Below are 12854 nucleotides of genomic sequence, written 5' to 3'. Positions count from 1 at the left end.
TCTTCTAAAAGAACAGACATGGGAAATTATACATGTAGGAGATACTGCAGAAACAGTTTCTATCAATTTAGAACGGTAACAACAACAAAAATAATTCTGAACCAATCTCTTAGTTTAGCAGTACAGCTTCCAATTCCAGTTTTCTTGGTTTTCACTGAAGCTTCATGCTGTCAGTATTCCTTCCCTTTGGAATAGGGCGGGACCTTCTTAAGATACACTATCTTTACCCAGAAAGGCTGGGGAAAATTGGAACAAGTGAAAGGAAGTTAAGAGAAGGTCAGAGAGATTCTGTTTCCTGAGGCCTGCCTCTGAGGCTTAACATATGCAACCATTTAACAAAGGACTACAACAAGGGTTAGGAGTGTTATAAGCCAGGAACTATGGACAAAAATCAGTGTGTGAGTATTGGTGTTTTGTGTGTGTGTGTACACACACACACATATATATACACACACTTATATATATTTATACTTATATATAATATATATGTGTATATATATACAGACATATATTTATGTTTATATAAATATAAATGTATATATACATTTATAATGTATAAATGTATAAATACATACATATATTTATACTTATATATAATACATATATATGTATATACATACACTTATATATAAGTATTTATATATAAATATATATATAAACAAATACATTTACCTAATATATCTAAATTATATATAAATTATATGGTATATTATAAATTATATGTGTTATTATACATTATATATACGCTTGTCCTCCTTACTTTATGTAGTGTATATAAATGACAGAAGATAAGAAGAGAAGTGACTAAGAGAAAAGCAGAAAAGTAAAGGCTTTTATTTCTTTTTAAGTCAAATAGAGAAAACTTTGAATCAGGTAACTGAAGTATGACTAGATCATTGTGAAACATCATTTTCCAAACCCAGACTAATTTCACAAGGCTCAACTGATAAACAAAGAGATTTTTTAAAAGAATTAAGCAATAAGGTAAATGTTTAATTAAAACAGTTTCAATTAAAAATGCTACACATTTTTATATTTCTCATCTTTTATCCCTGAAAGAATCATGCTCTAATAACTCTTTCAAGAAGTATTAGCAAAGTTATAAAAGAACAAATCTTCAGGAAAGAAATTTTTAGAATCCAAAACAGTTCAGGCAAATAATTCATTGCGCTTAAGAGTGTTTGAACATAAACAAAATCTCAGTATGTACATGGTAGATTTTTTGTCTATAAAATGATAATAATGTACATTAATAATTTAATAACAAAAAAGTTTAAGTATAAATTATGTGAGATGTTGAATTAATAACTTTAAAAATGATCGTAGTTGAATTTACTTGATTTCTAATACATTATCAAATTTGCTTGACTTCAAATATAGTCAAATAAATGAAAGGCTGCTGTATTTTAAGGTGAAACGTCTTGGGGATAGAAAACATGATCTTAAAATATTAATCCAAAAAGCTCACAAGTTAAATGATATTTATAGTAACAAAGGATGAAAAACTGTTTGTAAAACAGCTTTTTTAAAGAAACAAAACATGCACAGTTTTATAAAGCTGACTCTATTATTCCAAAGAGGTGGTTCTGGAACAAGCATTCCTCACACTGCTTTCAACCAAACCAAAAGTTACAGAAACGCTAATCACTGGAGCTTTGCCTGACTGTTTCAACAAAATTTATTTTCCAGAAACCAGAACCATTAAAACGCAGAGGACTTTTTCTTTTAGTTAAATTAGGGTTATATCTGGAAAGAAAATGGTCACTACCATTGTTGTTCTATTTGTAACCTTGAATGGACCAGTGATTTGAGAAATAACCTTATTGTTTCCATCATCAAAAAGACAAAAAGACAAATTATTTTTGTAACAGCAAAAAATATTGAGGTTGTATTTTTGTCAATGAAAGAAAATAACTTTTAGAAGAAAATTGGTTTTTTCTTCAGTAATTCTCTAGTAAAAGCCTATGTATTATTCTAAGTTCAGAACAAATGCTATTTCTTAAGGATTTCTCTAATTTCTTCTTCCCATGGTTAGAAGGAAGAAATACATTATAGACATGTATATAATGAAATACTGTTTAGCAGTTAAAAATTAATGAGCTGGGACTATGTGAATGAATGTGAGAAAACTGTAAAATCATAATTTAAAATAAAACATGGCTCATAAGATATTATAACAATATAAATGTTATACATATAAATAATATATATATTAACTAGGCATTAATATATTTCTATTTAACCTAATATTTAAAATGCTGTTATTGTTTATAGTGAAAGCATAAAATCTGCATCATACTTTTAAACTCCAAATACAGAATATTGGTTATCTCTGGAGAGAAAGAAACAGAGCTATAACTGTGGAGTTGAGGCAGAAATTGAGGAATTTCTGCTATCCATGCAATTATTTTTAAAAACTATTAAATATGATTGGAAGTTAATATGGCATAAAGTTAAGATTTGACAGTTGACTGGTAGATAAATGGACATTTGTAATAGTACCCTATATACAAAGATTTATCCTGGTTATATATATTTTTTATTTTTTGAAGTGTAACATGGTGAGGAGGTATATGCTTCAGGAATATAAAAATGCATCTTGAAAATTAATAGTAAAACAACAATCAACAGACCAGGGTTGTTGTCAGAAATAAATTGGTTAATACATGGAAAGATGTTATAGCAGTTACGGAATTAATACATGTTAGCCACTTGTAACATATTTTCTTTTTCAATTTTTATGTCTTTTCTTAAAATATATCATCATGCAAATAGTTGCATATGTATGGGTGTACAAGTGTGTGTACGATGAGCCAAAAACCAAGTCTCAGTAATTTTAAAAGAAATCAAGTGAAACAATTTATGCTCTCTGATCACAACTGAATTAAATCATAAATCAACACTAAGAATAAATGGAGAAATATTCTCTATTCATGGGAGTCTAGAAACAATAATGTTAAGGTACCAATATCTTCAAGTGGATATCTGGATTCCAGGTAATCATGATTAGAAGTTACAACTCAGGGTTGTTGTTTTGAGAAATTTATATAATTTATATATAAATAAAACGAACTGAGAATAGCAACAATAACAAACAATAAAAAGTTGAAAAAATATGAACAAAGTTGAAGGACTTACAAGCTCAAAACTTCTTATAAAGTCATTTTAAAAGAGAGTGTGGTATTTGTGTAAAGACAGACAAATGGTCAAGGAAAAAGAGTACAGAAATACACCCACACATGTATAGACAACTAACTAGCAACAAACCTGCAGATGCAGTTCAGCAGAAAATGAGTCCATTTAACAGATGGTGCTGGAAAAGTTGGATATATGCAATACCATGAACTTTGATATATGTTTTGTACCATATAAAAATAATTAAAAATGGATCCTAGACATAATATAAAACCAAAAACTATAAAACACCTAGAAGTAAACCTTAGTGGCCTTGGGTTAGGTAGAGATTTCTTATGTATTACACCAAAGACACAGTTCCCAAAAGAACAGATTGATACTATGAACTTCATCAAAATGAAAATTTCTGCTTTTTAATAGGTATTGTTAAATAACAGAGTTGATAAGTCATGGATTATGAGAATGTTATGTATGTGATATCATCTGTGTGAAAAAGGATTTGTTTCTAGAATACGCAAGTAGCTCTCAAAACTTAATAACATGAAAATAACCCAAAGAAAAATCCTGGCAAAAATACTGTTATACTATGGAAAATATATGGAGGGTACATAACCATGTGAACACAGCTTAATATCATTCGCCATTAGGAACATACAAGTCAAAACCAAAATGAGAAATTGTGGTATCTATTAGAATGGCACAAATTAAAAAGTTGACCATACCAAGTATTGACAAAGTATGGAAAAAACTGGAATTTTCTTTTTTTTCTTTTTCTTTTTCTTTTCTTTTTTTTTTTTTTTTTTTTACATAAGAGTCTCGCTCTATCACTCAGGCTGGAGTGCAGAGGTGTGCTTGTAGCTCTCTGAAGCTTTGACCTTTCAGGCTCACAGGATCCTCCTGCCTCAGCTTTCTGAGTAGCTGGGACTTTAAGTATATGCTGCCATGAGTGGCTACTTTTTTAAAATAAATTTTAGGCTGGGTGTGGTGGCGCAGGCCTATAATCCCAGCACTTTGGGAGGCTCAGGTAGGTGGATCACCTGAGGTCAGGAGTTTGAGACCAGCCTAACTAACATGGTAAAACCCCATCTCTACTAAATACAAAAAATAAATTAGCTGGGTGTGGTGGAGCATGCCTGTAATCCCAGCTACTCAGGAGGCTATGGCAGGAGAATCACTTGAACCTGGGAGGCAGAGGTTGCAGTGAGCTGACATGGTGCCACTGCCCTCCAGCCTGAGCAACAAGAGAGAAATTCCATCTAAACAAACAAACAAACAAAACAAACAAACAAATAGAAGAAATATGGTCTTGCTATGTTGCCTAGAATGATGGAATTTTCATATCTTATATTGGAAATATAAACTATAATTACTTTGAAAAATAGCGTAGAAGTTTCTTTAAATGTTCAATATAAACCTAGCATGACTTGACTTATCTGTTTCATTTCTAGCTAATGTCCATGAAAATACTTGTACATGAATGTTCAGAGCAGCTTTATTTGTATTAGTCATGACTTAGGGTTGTCAGATTAAATAAATTACATAAGGTTAAATTTGCAACAAAAGCCAAAATTGACAAATGGGATCTAATTAAACTAAAAAGCTTCTACACAGTAAAAAAAACTGTCATCAGAGTGAACAGGCAACCTACAGAATGTGAAAAAAAATTTGTAATCTATTCATCTGACAAAGGGCCAGAATCTATAGAGAATTTAGAGATTTACAAGAAAAAAAAAACAGATAACTTCATCAAAAAGTGGACAAAGGATATGAACAGTCACTTCTCCAAAGAATACATTTATGTGGCCAAAAAACATGTGGAAAAAAGCTTATCATCATTAGTCATTAGAGAAATGCAAATCAAAACCATAATGAGACACAACCTCATGCCAGTTAGAACATCAGTCCTTAAAAAGTTAGGAGACAACAGATGCTGGAGAGGATGCAGAGAAATAGGAACGCTTTTACACTGCTGGTGGGAGTGTAAATTACTTCAGCCATTGTGGAAGACAGTGTGGTGATTTCTCAAGAATCTAGAACCAGAAATACCATTTGATCTAGCAATCCCATTACTGTGTATATACCTAAAGGATTATAAATCATTCTACTATAAAGACATATGCACATGTGTGTTTACTGTGGCACTATTCACAATAGCAAAGACTTGGAACCAACCCAAATGCCCATTAATGGTAGACTGGACAAAGAAAATATGGCACATATACATCATGAAATACTATGCAGCCATAAAAAAGGATGATTTTATATCTTTTCCTGGTACATGGATGAAGCTAGGAACCATCATTCTCAGCAAACTAACACAAGAACAGAAAACCAGACACCACATGTTCTCACTCATAAGTGGGAGTTGAACAATGAGAACACATAAACACAGGAAGAAGAACATAACATACCAGGAAGTGTAAGGGGTGGGGCTTAGGGGAGGGACAGCATTAGAAGAAATACCTAATGTAAATGATGGGTTGATGGGTGCAGCAAATCACCATGGCACATGTATACCTATGTAACAAACCTGCACATTCTGCACATGCACACAAAACTTAAAGTATAATTAAAAAAACGTACCTCAGAGAAGAATATTTTAATTTCAGTTCAATGTCAAAAAATTTTCATTGTAGATGCTGGGAAGATGGCTGCCTAAGAACAGCTCAGGACTTCAGCTCCCAGTGAAAGTGCAGAGGGTGAGTGGACGCCGCATTTCCAGACAAATTCTTATTGCCCACAGACCAGGAGATACCCAGGCAGAGGGGTCACCAGCATGGCAGTCCCAGCTGGTGCGGCTGTTTTGGCCCCCGCGGGGCTGATTTGGCCCGTGAAGCTGCTGTGACCACGCCCTGTTGCTGTGGTTCTCCTCTCCGGACAAAAGCCACTGGTCTGGGAGCCCTCTTAGCTGGCGATCGGAGCCCTGAGACGGCAGAGTTGCCCATTCATCTGAAATAGCGAGCCAGGCCAGGAGAGTCCTAGGCAAAAAATCTGCCAGGAGCCGGCACTGCAGTTTGAGCCAACTCAGTGAGTTGCAGCACGGGACATCCCGGTGCCTTTTCAACAAGCGACTGGAACGTGGGGTCGTTCAACTTAAAAGAAAAGACTCTGAGTCAGGGAGCCAGGTGATCAGGCTCAGTTGGTCCCACCCCTCCAACCCCAACAACAACGAAAACAAAAACAGTAATTGGAAACCCTCTGGGTTGAGCCCTTCAAACCAAGCACAGCTGAACCCAGGACGGTATGGCTCGGTGGGGGAGGGGCTTCCGCCATTACTGAGACTCTCCACCACTAGGGAGGCAGGCCGCTGTTGCTGAGGCAAACCAACCACAACAGAGAGAGTCCGCCATAACAGAGACGGGGCCACCGCTGCCTAGACAGTTCTAACTACGCCCATATAAACAGGACTGCAGGGAAGAGCACAGGGCAGCTGGGCGGAGCCCACAGCAGCTCAGCAAAGCCCCTGTGGGCAGGCAGTGGCTAGGCGTGCTGCTAGCTGGGCAGGTTAGACCTGAAAGAAAAATCAAAAAAGGCAGTAGCGCAACGGAAACTCATAAAGCTCCAACTCCCTGGGACAGAGCACCTGGGAACAAAAAGTGCATTATGAGTTCAGCTGCAGCAGACCTAAACGTACCTGCCCAGCAGCTCTGAACGAACAACGGAGCTCACAACTCAGGACTTAAGCCCCAATAAAAGATAGACTGTCTCCTCAAGTAGCTCCCTGACCCCCATAGATCCAAAGACTCACCTCATAAAGGAGAGAACGGACTAACAGTAGGCATGCATCCTTCTGGGACAAAGATAGCAGAAGAGGAAACTGGTAGCAACCCTTACTGTTCTGCAGCTGCTGCAGGTGATCCCCAGGCAATCAGGGCCTGGAGAGGACCTCAGCAGTCCTACAGCAGAGGGGCCAGACTGTTAGAAGGAAAGCTTAAAAAAAAAAAAAAAGTAACTTCAGCATCCATGAACTAGAAGCTGACTCAGAGACCCAATCTGAAAGACAGTAACTACAAAGACAACAGGTGGATAAACCCATAAAAATGGGAAGAAACCAGTGTAAAAAGGATGAAAACTCCCGAAACCAGAACACCTCTCCTCCTAAAAGGGATCACAACTCCTCACCAGCAAGGGAACCAGACCGGATGGAGAAGGAGGGTGATGAAATGACAGAATCAGACTTCAGAAGGTGGGTAGTAAGAAACTACAGTGAGCTAAAAAACATGTTCTAACCCAACGCGAAGAAAATAGGAACCTTGAAAAAAGATTGGACGAAATGCTAACGAGAATGCACAGCATAGAGAGGAATATAAGTGAATTGATGGAGCTGAAAAACACAACACGAGAACTTCATGAAGCATGCACAAGCTTCAACAGCCGAATTGACCAAGCAGAAGAAAGGATATCAGAGGTCGAAGATCAACTCAATGAAATAAAAAGAGAAGGCAAGAACAGAGAAAAAAGCGTAAAAAGGAATGAACAAAATCTTCAAGAAATGTGGGACTATGTGAAAAGACCTAATCTACGGCTGATAGGTGTACCTGAATGTGATGAAGAGAATGAATCCAAGCTGGAAAATACTCTTCAGGATATTATCCAGGAAAACTTCCCCAACCTAGCAAGGCAGAACAATATTCAAATACAGGAAATACAGAGAACACCACAAAGATATTCTCCAAGAAGAGCAACTGCAAGGCACGTAATCGTCAGATTCACCAGGGTTGAAATGAAAGAGAAAATGCTAAGGGCAGCCAGAGAGAAAGGCCGGGTTACCCACAAAGGGAAGCCCATTAGACTCACAGCAGATCTCTCAGCAGAAACCCTACAAGCCAGAAGAGATTGGGGGCCAATATTCAACATCCTTAAAGAAAAGAACTTTCAACCCAGTATCTCCTATCCAGCCAAACTAAGCTTCATAAGTGAAGGAAAAATAAAATCCTTTGTGAACAAGCAAGCACTCTGAGATTTCATCACCACCAAACCTGCTCTATAAGAACTCCTGAAAGAGGCTCTACACATATAAAGGAACAACCAGTACCAGCCACTCCAAAAACACACCAAATGGTAAAAGAGCATCAACACAATCAAGAATCAGCATCAACTAACCAACAAAACAGCCAGGTAGCATCAAAATGACAGTATCAAATTCACACATAACAATACTATCCCTAAATGTCAATGGACTAAATGCCCCAATCAAAAGACACAGACTGGCAAATTGGATAAAAAGCCAAAACCCATCAGTGTGCTGTATCCAGGAAACTCATCTTACACGCAAGGATACACAAAGGCTCAAAATAAAGGGATGGAGGAAGATCTACCAAGCAAATGGAGAGCAAAAAAAGCAGCAGTTGCAATTCTCATCTCTGATAAAATAGACTTTAAAGCAACAAAGATCAAAAGAGACAAAGAAGGACATTACATAATGGTAAAAGGATCACTGCAACAAGAAGAGCTAATGATCCTAAATATATACGTAACCAATACTTAATGACTTACAAAGAGACTTAGACTCCCACACAATAATAGGGGGAGACTTTAACACCCCATTGTCAATATTAGACAGATCAACCAGACAGAAAATCAACAAAGATATCCAGGACCTGAACTCAGACCTGGAACAAGCAAACCTAATTGACATTTACAGAACTTTCCACCCCAAATCCACAGAATATACATTCTTCTCAGCACCACATCACACCTACTCTCAAATTGACCACATAATTGGCAATAAATCACTCCTCAGCAAATGCAAAAGAACGGAAATCATAACAAACAGTCTCTCAGACCACAGTGCAATTGAGTTAGACCTCAGAATGCAGAAACTAACTCAGAACCGCACAGCTTCATGGAAACTGAACAACTTGCTCTTGAATGTGGACTGGATAAACAATGAAATGAAGGCAGAGATAAAGATGTTCTTCAAAAACAACAAGAATGAAGACACGACATACCAGAATCTCTGGGACACATTTAAAGCAGTCTCTAGAGGAAAATATATAGCAATGAGTGTCCACATGAGAAGAAAGGAGAGATCTAAAATTGACACCCTATCATCAAAATTGAAAGAGCTAGAGGAGCAAGATCAAAAAAACTCAAAACCTAGCAGAAGACAGGAAATAACTAAGATCAGAGCAGAACTGAAGGAAATAGAGACACAAAAAACTCTTCAAAAAATCAATAAATCCAGGAGCTGGTTTTTAGAAAAGATCAACAAAATAGACCACTAGCCAGATTAATAAAAAGGAAAAGAGAGAATAACCAAATTGATGCAATAAAAAACGATAAAGGTGATATCACCACAGATTCCACAGAAATCCAAACCATCATCAGAGATTATTACAAACAACTCTATACACATAAACTAATAAACCTGGAAGAAATGGATAAATTCCTAGACACCTGCAACCTCCCAAGCCTAAACCCAGAAGAAGCCGAAACCCTGAATAGACCAATAACAAGGTCTGAAGTTGAGGCAGCAATAAAGAGCCTACCACCCAAAAAAAGCCCAGGTCCAGATGGGTTCACAGCCGAATTCTACCAGACATACAAAGAGGAGCTGATACCATTCCTTCTGAAACTATTCCAGACAATCCAAAAAGAGGGAATCCTTCCCAAATCATTTTATGAGACAAACATCATCCTCATACCAAAACCCAGCAGAGACTCAACAAGAAAAAAAAATTTTCAGGCCAATATCCATGATGAACATAGATGCAAAAATCTTCAATAAAATACTGGCAAACCGATTGCAGCAGCATATCAAAAAGCTCATCCACCATGATCAAGTAGGATTCATCCCGGGGATGCAAGGCTGGTTCAACATACGCAATTCCATAAACGTAATTCACCACATAAACAGAACCAAAGACAAAAAACACATGATTATCTCAATTGATGCAGAGAAGGCTTTTGACAAAATTCAACAGCCCTTTATGCTAAAAACCCTCAATAAACTAGGTATTGACGGAACGTATCTCAAAACAATAAAAGCTATTTACGACAAAGCAACAGCCAATATCATACTGAATGGGCAAAAACTGGAAGCATTCCCTTTGAAATCTGGCACTAGACAAGGATGCCCTCTCTCACCACTCCTATTCAATATAGTACTGGAAGTTCTAGCCAGAGCAATCAGGCAAGAAAAAGAAATAAAGGGTATTCAAATTGGAAAGGAGGAAATCAAATTGTCTCTATTTGCAGATGACATGATTGTATATCTAGAAGACCCCATCATCTCAGCCCAAAATCTCCTGAAACTGATAAACAACTTTAGCAAAGTCTCAGGATACAAAATCAACGTGCAAAAATCACAAGCATTCCTATACAGCAGTAATAGACTTAAAGAGAGCCAAATCAAGAACGAACTGCCATTCACAATTGAAACAAAGGGAATAAAATACCTAGGAATACAACTAACAAGGAACGTAGAGGACCTCTTCAAGGAGAACTACAAGCCATTGCTCAACGAAATAAGAGAGGACACAAACAGATGGAGAAACATTCCATGTTCATGGTTAGGAAGAATCAACATCGTGAAAATGGCCATACTGCCCAAAGTAATTTACAGATGCAATGCTATTCCCATCAAGCTACCAATGACCTTCTTCACAGAACTGGAGAAAAACACCTTAAACTTCGTATGGAACCAAAAGAGAGCCCATATAGCCAAGTCAATTCTAAGCAAAAAGAACAAAGCAGGAGGCATCACACTACCAGACTTCAAACTATACTACAAGGCTACAGTAATCAAAACAGCATGGTACTGGTACCAAAACAGAGATATAGACCAATGGAACAGAACAGAGGCCTCAGAGGAAATACAACATGCCCACAACCATCTGATCTTCGACAAACCTGACAAAAACAAGCAATGGGGAAAGGACTCCCTGTTTAATAAATGGTGTTGGGAAAACTGGCTAGCCATGTGCAGAAAGCAGAAACAGGACCCCTTCCTGACACCTTACACCAAAATTAACTCCAGATGGATTGAAAACTTAAACATCAGACCTAACACCATAAAAACCCTAGAAGAAAATCTAGGCAAATCCATTCAGGACATAGGCGTAGGCAAGGACTTCATGACCAAAACGCCAAAAGCAATGGCAACAAAAGCCAAAATAGACAAATGGGACCTCATCAAACTCCACAGCTTCTGCACAGCAAAAGAAACAGTCAGTAGAGTGAATCGGCAACCAACAGAATGAGAAAAAATTTTTGCAGTCTACCCATCTGACAAGGGGCTGATATCCAGAATTTACAAAGAACTAAAACAGATCTACAAGAAAAAAACAAATAAGCCCATTCAAAAATGGGGGAAGGATATGAACAGATACTTTACAAAAGAAGACATACAGGAGGCCAACAAACATATGAAAAAATGCTCATCATCACTGGTCATCAGAGAAATACAAATCAAAACCACATTGATATACCATCTCATACCAGTTAGAATGGCGATCATTAAAAAATCGGGAAACAACAGATGCTGGAGAGGATGTGGAGAAATAGGAACACTTTTACACTGTTGGTGGGAATGTAAATTAATTCAACCATTGTGGAAGACAGTGTGGCGATTCCTCAAGGACCTAAAACTAGAAATTCCATTTGAAGCAACAATCCCATTACTGGGTATATATCCAAAGGATTAGAAATCATTCTACTATAAGGACACATCCACACGAATGTTCATTGCAGCACTGTTTACAATAGCAAAGACATGGAACCAACCCAAATGCCCAACGATGATAGACTGGATAGGGAAAATGTGGTACATACACACCATGGAATATTACGCAGCCATCAAAAATGATGAGTTCACGTCCTTTGTAGGGAAATGGATGAACCTGGAAACCATCATTCTCAGCAAACTGACACAAGAGCAGAAAATCAAACACCGTATATTCTCACTCATAGGCGGGTGTTGAACAATGAGAACACATGGACACAGGGAGGGGAGCACTACACACTGGGGTCCGTTGGGGGGAAATGGGGGAGGGATGGGGTGGGGAGGTGAGAAGAGATAGCATGGGGAGAAATGACAGATACAGGTGAGGGGACGGAAGGCAGCAAAGCACACTGCCATGTGTGTGCCTGTGCAAGAATCTTGCATGTTCTTCACATGTACCCCAAAACCTAAAATGCAATAAATAAATAAATAAATAAATAAATAAATAAATAAATAAAAATTTTTCATTGTAAGAATGCTCTGTACAACATTTGGGAAAAAAATATACTAATGGTTTATCCAAGTATCTGTTTATCTGAAATTCAAATATCACTGGGCTCACATTTTCAACAATATGAATGACCCTAGAAAACATTATGCTAATTTTAAGAAGCAAGCCAGTCACAGAAGGACATATGCTAAATTATTCTATGTATCTGAGATATCTTAAATGATCAAAATCATAGAAGCAGAGAGTAGACTAGTGATTGCCAGGGGCTGAGGGAAAGATGAAATATGGAACCGTTGCTCAATTGGTATAAAGTTTTAGTTATACAAGGTGAGTAAGTTTTCAAGATCTGCTATGCAACATTGTACTTATATTTAACAATATGTTATTATGCACCTTAAAATATAAAGACAATATATCTATTGTGAAGTGTTCTTACCACAAACAAACAAAAAACAGAAGAATACTTTTGGAGATGATGAATATGTTTAGTAGCTTGATTGTGATGATGTAATGAGGGTATGGTATATGGTGTATGCATATGTC

The 12854-nt window shown here is 37.1% G+C and overlaps 1 long non-coding RNA gene across 2 annotated transcripts in view; it reads left to right on the top strand.

Annotated features, from left to right (window-relative positions):
- LOC141580336 (uncharacterized) overlaps nt 1-6098 on the top strand; it is a 494168-nt gene extending 488070 nt beyond the window's left edge. For both annotated transcript variants that reach the window (XR_012512566.1, XR_012512565.1), the window contains one exon: nt 5772-6098. This is a non-coding gene — a long non-coding RNA (uncharacterized LOC141580336). The remainder of the gene's footprint in view (nt 1-5771) is intronic.
- Nucleotides 6099-12854: the final 6756 nt, after the last annotated feature.

This window comes from Saimiri boliviensis, chromosome 11 (genome assembly GCF_048565385.1).
Source record: "Saimiri boliviensis isolate mSaiBol1 chromosome 11, mSaiBol1.pri, whole genome shotgun sequence".
Lineage (NCBI taxonomy): Eukaryota > Metazoa > Chordata > Mammalia > Primates > Cebidae > Saimiri > Saimiri boliviensis.
This window is presented reverse-complemented; position numbering and strand designations above follow the sequence as displayed.